Genomic DNA, 9,485 nt, shown 5'->3' on the forward strand with positions numbered 1-9,485 from the left:
GATCGATATGCATTTAGTAAAAAGCGGTTATTATTTTTATTACCAACAGACACCCCAATTTTATTTATTTGTATAGATGTATAAATTCGAAAACAACACAGAACTGTGATCAATTAAAAAAAATTATACATATTTTTAAGCGTTTTTAAAACTGTGTCTAGTTATAATGTGACTAACTCTGCGAAAATATAGAACCATATTACTTTTTAAGATTTAAAGAAAGCTATATACATACATAGAGATATATACGTAAAGTACACCACCAATAATAAATACCACTTTGGCTACTTACGGAAGTTGCTTACTTGAACATTAAATTTCATTACGCTTCGCTTCAGCCTGTAATATCCCACAACTGGGCATAGGCCTCTTTCCCCATGTAGGAGAAGGATCAGAGCTTAATCCACCACTCTATAAATAATATACATATATTATTTATAGAGTGGTGGATTAAGATATTATATTATATTATATTATATTATATTATATTATATTATATTATATTATATTATATTATATTATATTATATTATATTATATTATATTATATTATATTATATTATATTATATTATATTATATTATTACATATTCCTTACAGAATGAAGCGACTTTCAAGTTATAAAGATACCAACTACTTGGAATGAAATTCGTAATAATTATATAATAACTAAGTTCGTCGACGGGTATTATCGTAGAGAATCTTCTGCGCTCCTTTTACTAATATTTCAGTATCTGACAATCAATTAATTATATCAGATCTTACAATCAATAGACAGAAATAGAATAAGTACTGTTTGTACTAGGAAAAATCTGTTTTTTTTTTTTTTTTTAACATTACATTTGCCTTGTTTGTGCATTTGGATGATTTTAAAATACTTAAAATTGAAATCGTTTCAAAATGTCTTTTCATACATTATCTCTATTATTTATTCATCTTTCACATTTTACCTCTGTATTGTAAAGTGTTTTGTAAAGTGTACATGGTAACATTAACAGGTCTTACAATTAAAAAATTATTAAATTAAATTAGCTTTTGACGAGTTAGAGCTTTCACAAGTGGCACTTAAGCTTTATAAAATTTAATTTAGGTATGAGATTCTATGTAACCACAATTACGTTTAAACTAATCTTGATTCTAAATAATTTATTTTGTTTTATTTTTATTCACTGTCATTACTAACTTCACTAGATCCTTTACAACGAAATGTTTAACTTATTTGTATCAAAGTATTCATACTTTTCGTTTTTCTAGATCCGACTAAAGGGACTCCGAATAAACGAAAAAGATAATAATTGTGTTAAAAAAATAATGTTCGCAACCAAAAAAAAAATCCTTTAACTTCACATCGACAAGTAATACAACACAGATAGTCGAATAGCCAATGATATACGCATTCGATCGATCAAAAAATGGGACCACAAGAGAAGCACCAGTGTCCAAAAAAAAAGAAATGAAAATCGATACAGTCAGTAAATAGTTATGAGGTAAACGACAACGTATTAACACGTAAATCGAATTAAGAACCTCCTTATTTTTCTGATGTCGGTTAAAAAAGCTATATCGCGAATTCGTTGTAAATGGACTTACAGTGTAAAAAAGTACCCTATGTTCCCTCGAGTAGTGACGCCTTATGTTTGAATTTATGGATATTTTCAATAAAGGTTTGTATTATTCATAAGGAAACAGACGTAGCGACATCTATCTCATATTTCGAGTCTAAGATTACAAGAAGCCCGGTTCGGAACCCTAGGGGCGAAGCGACACCATATCTTGCTTATGGCCTTCTGGAAAGTCATTATTTTGATTTACTAGCATTCTCGTTCTACTAAATGTAGAGGATTTTAGAATATGTGATTATACTGAGCCATGTATCCTTTATTAGGCTAAGGCTTTGTTTTTTAAGACTGAGCTTCTAATTACGACCCTACAATATTGCAGATTGGTGAATTCGTATTTATTACAATTTCTTTGTAAACGCTAAGCTAATGAATGAGTTTTTTTGCCAATACACATAGTAAACTTTTCAATACTTTACGAAAAGTTTCAAGCTTAATATGGCTAGTTTGGATTTGAAACCGCAAAAATCTTTAGTATTGAATCACGTGACTTATACACTGCATCTTGGCTTTTACAACTTGCAAATATTTAAAATTTACATAAATATAAATAACTTTCTATTTACATTGCGCGTGTTTTGCTTTTTAGGCCACTAAAAATATTGTTTCTATCTTTCAATATTTTTTTTTGATTTGTAATCGTAGGTTTACAGTATAAACACAACTGGAATCGAAAATACAAAATGTTTTTCACTATGTAACAGCATACACAAAGGTAGTGTCAAAACAAACAATAGTGTTTGAAATAACACAATGTGTGAGATCAAACGATTTTTGTAAATGTTGTATGCAATGTTTTTTATACTTTATTTATACGTACAGTACTTACAAGAGGCAATTTCTTTTCAATAAAATACAATATTAATTAATGTACTGTTATTTTTTTAAATGAATAAAAAATTGTTTATCTATTAAGAGCATCACCCACTTCGGCCTATCGCAGTCCACTGTTGGACATAGGCCTCCATAAGTTCGCGCCCGACATTATATTTGTGAGTTCGATTCCCGTTATTTATTTTCTGTTTGGATGTCTGTCCTTGTGGGTTTCCCCACCGTGCCTCGGAGAGCACGTTAAGCTGTCGGTCATACAACATATAACATATCATAGTTACTTATAGAAGGGAATATATCCACAAACTCGCAGTGTGTGAATAACCCGCATATTGTGGATTAAGATCCGATCATTCTCTTACATGGAAAAAGAGGCCTTTGCTCAGCAATGAGATGTTACAGGCTGTTTTTATCTATAATATAAAAATGAGTCGCTGAATGTGTTGCTAAGCGCAAAACTCGAGAACGGTTGGACCGATTTCGCTAATTCTTTTTTTAAAATATTCCTTGAAGTACGAGGATGGTTCTTACGGAGAGAAAAATGCTAAAAAAAAAAAATTAAAATTTCCTGAAAAAGTCTAAAAACAACACTTTTCTATACTCCCATACAAAAGTTTTGTGATAATACTTAAAAGTCAATTTGAACTTTAATACCATACGATAAAGTTTGTGTTATGCGATACGAAGTTCGCCGGGTCAGCTAGTAGACTATAAAATATATAGCTAAATATCACACGTTTATTGTGAAATTGCGTGATTGACTGATACAATAAGCTTACGAGGATATATCGTAGGTGCCTGCCTATATACGTTTAAAAATCTTACCAAAATGTTCGAAAACTAATATTTATTATGTGATATTTGTTTCTTTGTTAATAAAAAAAAAAATGTTTATTATTAAAGTACGCATACTTTGTTTAATTTTATGAAAGTAAGATTAATCTACAAATTACTTGATCATACCAAATCTGTTTCTGTACTAAAAAAAAAGCAGCAAATTCATTTAAAAGAACGGCAAACTTTTTGTTCCGAGAATGGCGGTTGGTACAGGAAGGTAGATGGCGGCGAAAGATTGCAGAAGTTTAAAACGTTGAAAAGTAAAACAATATCTACAAATGCCGTAGAATTGTAGATGTTAATATGACATACATTATATTACTTTGTACATTACTATCTCTATGTGTAAATAACTGTTTTATGTCATATAATTATAATTATGTACTTCAATATTAAGCCGAATATATTATGTACCTAGTTACCTACTGATAATGTTGACAATACTGATGTTCAGTAAAACTCGAATGAGTTTATGTGGCATCTTATTATTAGTAATTGTATTATATATTCTTACATGTATCTTAATAAATAAATAATAAAATAAAATAATGTAAATTTTTTTCTGAGTGTCGTGCAATAAGGTATATTCTATTTTCTATCTATCTACGTATATAATTAGTATGAGTTCGTTCGCCTCAATGGTAAAGCCTAAACTTGATAAATTTCTGTATTTTTTTTTTTATATTTTTCAAAAACGACTTGTTTTGAACGCCTGTTATATGTAAGAATGGAAATAAATACAAATTTTATTGAGTAAAAATAATAAATAAATACATAAATAAATATCATATAACATACACACACGGTCGTCTGTTCCTATGGTAAGCAACTCAATGCTTGTGTTACAGGTAACAGCCGACTGTTACTATTTTTTATTTTTGATAAATATACATAGAACTCGCAACCCGCGGCACAGAAAGCAGGGCCACTACAAACTGAGCCAACGGGCTAGTCAAAAAAGGCCAAGCTAAAAAAATTAAAAATATGTTTTTGTAAAAATTGTTATTTTTAATTTTGAAACGTAATTAAAATATAGTTTCATTTAGATACTACTAACTATATTTTAAGTTCGATAGATAGGAGTTTTTTAGATTTTAAAATAGATATTGGAGTGATTATTTGTCTACACTGTATGATGCCACTGAATCAACTTAAATAAAATGACATATTTCTTAAAATATAAAATTAATAACCTAAAGAATAATGTATATGTGTGTGTGTGTGTGTCTTTTGATATAAATATCCTATGTTTTATTATTTTCCTATGTTTATTTTTGTTTTTTTTTCTCTGTTTCTTCATTAATTATGTTTGTATAATGCTGTTTGATAGTATGGACTTTGTCTGAAATAAAATTATTATTATTATTTTTAAAGATAGAAGAAGAAGAAGTAAGGGCGATATACAATAGATACTTTATAATTTTATTACAATAATACCGATCGTCATTAAAACATCTAACTCCTACGAGCACACGTCGCGTAAAAGTTTGTTAAATTTCAAATGTGTTTTAAAAGGCAACATATTAGATTACTGTTAAACTTTATGATGTTTATGTTTGCTTGCTGACGATAATAGGAAGGGATTGAATTGTTAATAAGACGTAGGTACTTAATTAGAAGTTGAAGAAACATCAAATTTTTGTATAATATTTGCTTTTTATAAGAATATCAATTAAATGTATAGCAGAGGTGGCTCGTGACATTTTTCCACGGTGGTTCATAAAAAAAAACAAACGAAATACTAGAGCTTACTTTTTATTTTATTAGTATAGAAAATCCATTCCGTCCATATAGATTCACCACCACTGCAGGCGCCAACTCCAAACACCAGACACGGAAAACAAAATCATGTATTGCTTTCTCCACATCCACCAAGGGTTTTTTAAACATTTTTCAGATTTAGTTTTCGTACTACATTTTTGAGCAAGTACAATTTCATTTCAAGGTACATTTCGAGAGTTTTTCATGCGGTATATTAAAATATGTACTGTATTGTTCTATTTTTAACACAAAATGTCGCACACAAATTATTATTAATACTTATTTAAAAGAAAAACTGCAAAATAGCTGATAAAGCCGATACGTTCGTTTGTATGCATAAGAACGGCAACAGCGCATAGGCAAGTTATCCCCGCGGTGCGTGGCAGGCCCCGCACGCCGCACGGCCGAACCTGGCGAACGGGCTCTTTACAACGAGCCGGCTCTGCTGCATCCTGCATAGTCTGTTGTAAGATATTTGCTCTCAGCTGACCTTAGGATGTACGAGCGAAGATTAGCAACAATAGGAGTAATAAAAGGAGTTAAAAGAAAAAAAAACTAAATGTTAGAACAAATATATATTAATTATTATGTTCAATAAACACATGTAAATATTTATAGTTATTACACATTACTTGTCGTTTTAAAGTCTTATCCATCTAAAACAAGTTCTACAATAATATCGAAGAGATGAAAATTTGACATGGCGAACGACTGAGAAAAAACTTAGATTGCTGAAGAGAAGTGATCAATAAGTTATATTATAATTAGTACAAGAAAGTTGATTAACAACTTATATAAATTTCTACTTAAGTAGAAGAATTTCATTAGAGAAAGAAGAAGAGTCAAAGGATTTTTTGAGTCATCTAACGTAAATCATATATATTAATACGCTAAGGTTAAGATGTTTGCCTCATTTTTTAACCGACTTCCACAAAAAGGAGAAGGTTCTCAATTCGATTGTATTTTGTAAAATGTATATTATTACATCAGAGCTTTTGACTGGATCGACCGATTTTGATGGATTTTGTTTTAATTAAAAGGTGTTGCGTGTCATTTGGTGCTATTTAAATTTAATTGAGACTTTACAAGTACTTTTAGAGTAATATCTAATAATGCGTCTTTAGTTGACTTTTCGTCATACATAGGTACGTTGTATTAAACTGCATAAGTTTTCACTGGGCTTATCGATTTTGATGATTCTTACTTTAATTGATAGCTAATGATTGTCATGTAGTCTTATTTAAATTTGACCTAGATCTGATGACTACTTTTTGAGTAATCTTTGATGATGCGTATTTACTTGACTTTTTTTTGTCTACTTACGTTGTATTACTTGTCGATGTAATTGAAGTCAGTTTTTTTCGTTTGCTAGCAAACACAAATATTAGAAAAAAACCTCACAATAGCTCCACATAAATTATATATCATTTTATAGATAATTGCTTGCTCTGTCGGCATCAAAATCTTTAATTTTGAAACAACGTCAACACGATTGACGGTCGGAATCATTTCACGTATTTAAATACTTTTTTGTAATATTGTACACCTAGTGATAATTATTAAACTTATTTAGTGCGAATTATTCGCACGGGTACATAGCTAGTTGATAGTTAATAATGAAAATCTAATAGTAATCCCTCTCTTAAAAAAACTTTAAACCTGAAGTCGACTAAATTCGAAAAACGATAAAAAATGGAAAATTGCATAAAAAAATAGTTTTTATTCTTACTTCATCGAATAAAAGAGATGTGAAAAATTACTGACATTACATTAAAATGAACCCGATCGTGCTGGATATTTTTTCATTTGAGTATAAATTAATCCCACATGGAAATTAATATGAAAATATTAATTATTCAAGCGATATTCCGTGCCGTGGTTACTGAGAATAGTATTATCATCAGTCTCACGTAATAACTGTTATTTTTTTTTAAGAATTTTACCAGTCGCTGATGCTCTGCTCGCTACTTTACTATAAACGCTTCATGAGTTTGGAGTCTATACAATATTTTCTCTTTCTATAAATAGAAATTTTGTTTGCTAGATTTTGTAATGTGTTTAATCAACAACTTAACTTGTTCTTTGAGGTGGGTTGGCGAGAAACTATAAGTCCAGATATGCTGACATCTAGAAATAAATAGTTTTATAAATAGTAGCATACAGAGACAGCAGAGAGAAAAAATATAACATCTTTACTTGTACGTCTACTCGTACTTTGTATATATAATATTAATTCCTAGATTTTGTTTCTTCCTTGTATTAGTAATAGAAAGCGCGATAATACAAAAAAATGTAATTTTGCATAAATAACAAGTTCAAATGAGTAGTAGATTAATTTCGAAAAATGTAATGTCACAGTTTTAGCTTTTATTAGAAACGACAACAAAATACACATTTTACTATTTTAGTTTGTTTTTTTCATAATAATTTGAATTAATAAAATACGAATATTTCTCGTATCTAACATGTGTCAATAAAAATTAAATGAAGAACATCGCCCGAACCTAATCTGTTGTTGCATCGTTTCATTTGCATTAGAATTGTATAAATTATCAAAATTGCTTGAATAGTATAACAACAAATTAAAATTACGTCTTTTGCACACTGGCACCACAGATAATGTAGAATGGTGAAAACAGTTAAGTTGCAAACTGCAATGTAATTATTTTATAAGACGCAAGGCGTTTGTAACAATTTTGATAATAAAACGTGAAAATGCTAAAATAAATGTGAAACAGTCCAAAATTGCTTAAAGAATGAACTACTAACTGAAAGTTGTGAAGGAACCCGAGTAAGCTTCGTTAAACCAGTTTGAACAAAGCTAATGTTCGCAATCGCGGTCGCTACAGTAACCAAGATATTGGTAATTTAAAGACTGTCTTATCTGAATATAAGATTTCTGGAAAAAACCGCTATTGTCGATAAAGCTTCACACTCAAAGCTTCACACTACACAATACACAAGCACAAATGCCAAGACCACAACAAACATCAACATAACATGACAAACATGGCCAATGAAAATGTCTGTCGTGAGCGGGGATCGAACTCGCGACCACCAGCACAACAGTCAGTCCTACGACCGCTGCGCCAACGCATCGTCAAACCTCATTGTACACTTTTCTTTTTTATTAATAATTTTGTAGTACAATATTGTTCTGTGTGTGAATACAATAAAAAAATAAATAGCTGTGTCGCTAAAAAGATTTTGTCACTTTCAGTGACGCGGGATGTTTCGGATGGAATTGGTCAAAACAAAAGAACAGACTCGGAATCGGAGCGGGAATCGAGCCCACAACCGACTAAGCAAAAAGCAGGGTCTAGTAATAAGTGAACCTAGATTTGTAATAATAATCGATTTAATGAATGTTCTGAAATAAAATTGCCCTATATAGTACATATTGCTGCAGTTTTTGATTGTATTTGTCGCCGAAAAATCGGGAATCTCTCCAACAGGTATAGTTCGCGTCATGTAAAAAGAACGCTGAAAGAAACTGGAGAGGGTGCGTTTGCGCATGGGTATACTCGCGCACAAAAGTACTACTGTTTTATTTTTTAACTAGCTGACCCGGCGAACTTCGTATCGCCTAACATAAACTTTATCGTATGGTATTAAAGTTCAAATTGACTTTTAAGTATTATCACAAATCTTTTGTATGGGAGTATAGAAAAGTGTTGTTTTTAGACTTTTTCAGGTTTTTTTTTTTTTTAGAATTTTTCTCTCCGTAAGAACCATCCTCGTACTTCAAGGAATATTTTAAAAAAAGAATTAGAGAAATCGGTCCAACCGTTCTCGAGTTTTGCGCTTAGCAACACATTCAGCGACTCATTTTTATATTATAGATTAGGCTTTCACTCGCGGCTTCGTATAATGTTTATTGGTAGGTACATTAAAAAATACTAGAAATACAAGTGCGAATAATTCGGACTAAATAAGTATAATAATTATCACTTTACAAAATCACATTTTTTCTTAAAACAAAAGCAATAACAAAATTTTTAGTTATTGAAATGTCGTATTCAAAAATATTAATTATCTGTACTCTCGATATTCGTATCTTAATAGTTTTTATCTGTTTAAAATGATAAATTGATATTTGTTTTTTAGTGAAATTAATAGTAAATGGAGAATTTTGTAATTTAAAACTTTTGTGCGCGATAATATTTTGAGTCGACGTTGAACTGTCCAACCAATAGCACACCGGCAAGCATGCGACACGTGATAAAAAATCCCGTCCCCTACCCCATACCACCAAATAGACCGATAAATCGCTTCTGCGCAGCTTTAAGGCAAGCGTTCTTTTTACATGACGCGAACTATAGTCACTTATTAGAAACTGTAAAAAAAGTTGAAAAACGTATGTCTACCGTTTTACAACATTCGTATTATCCCTAGTAGTTATATTACTAAACAGAGAACCCGAATTTAATATCTTGACT

The sequence above is a fragment of the Melitaea cinxia genome, chromosome 14, assembly GCF_905220565.1.
Source record: "Melitaea cinxia chromosome 14, ilMelCinx1.1, whole genome shotgun sequence".
NCBI classification, from domain to species: Eukaryota; Metazoa; Arthropoda; class Insecta; order Lepidoptera; family Nymphalidae; genus Melitaea; species Melitaea cinxia.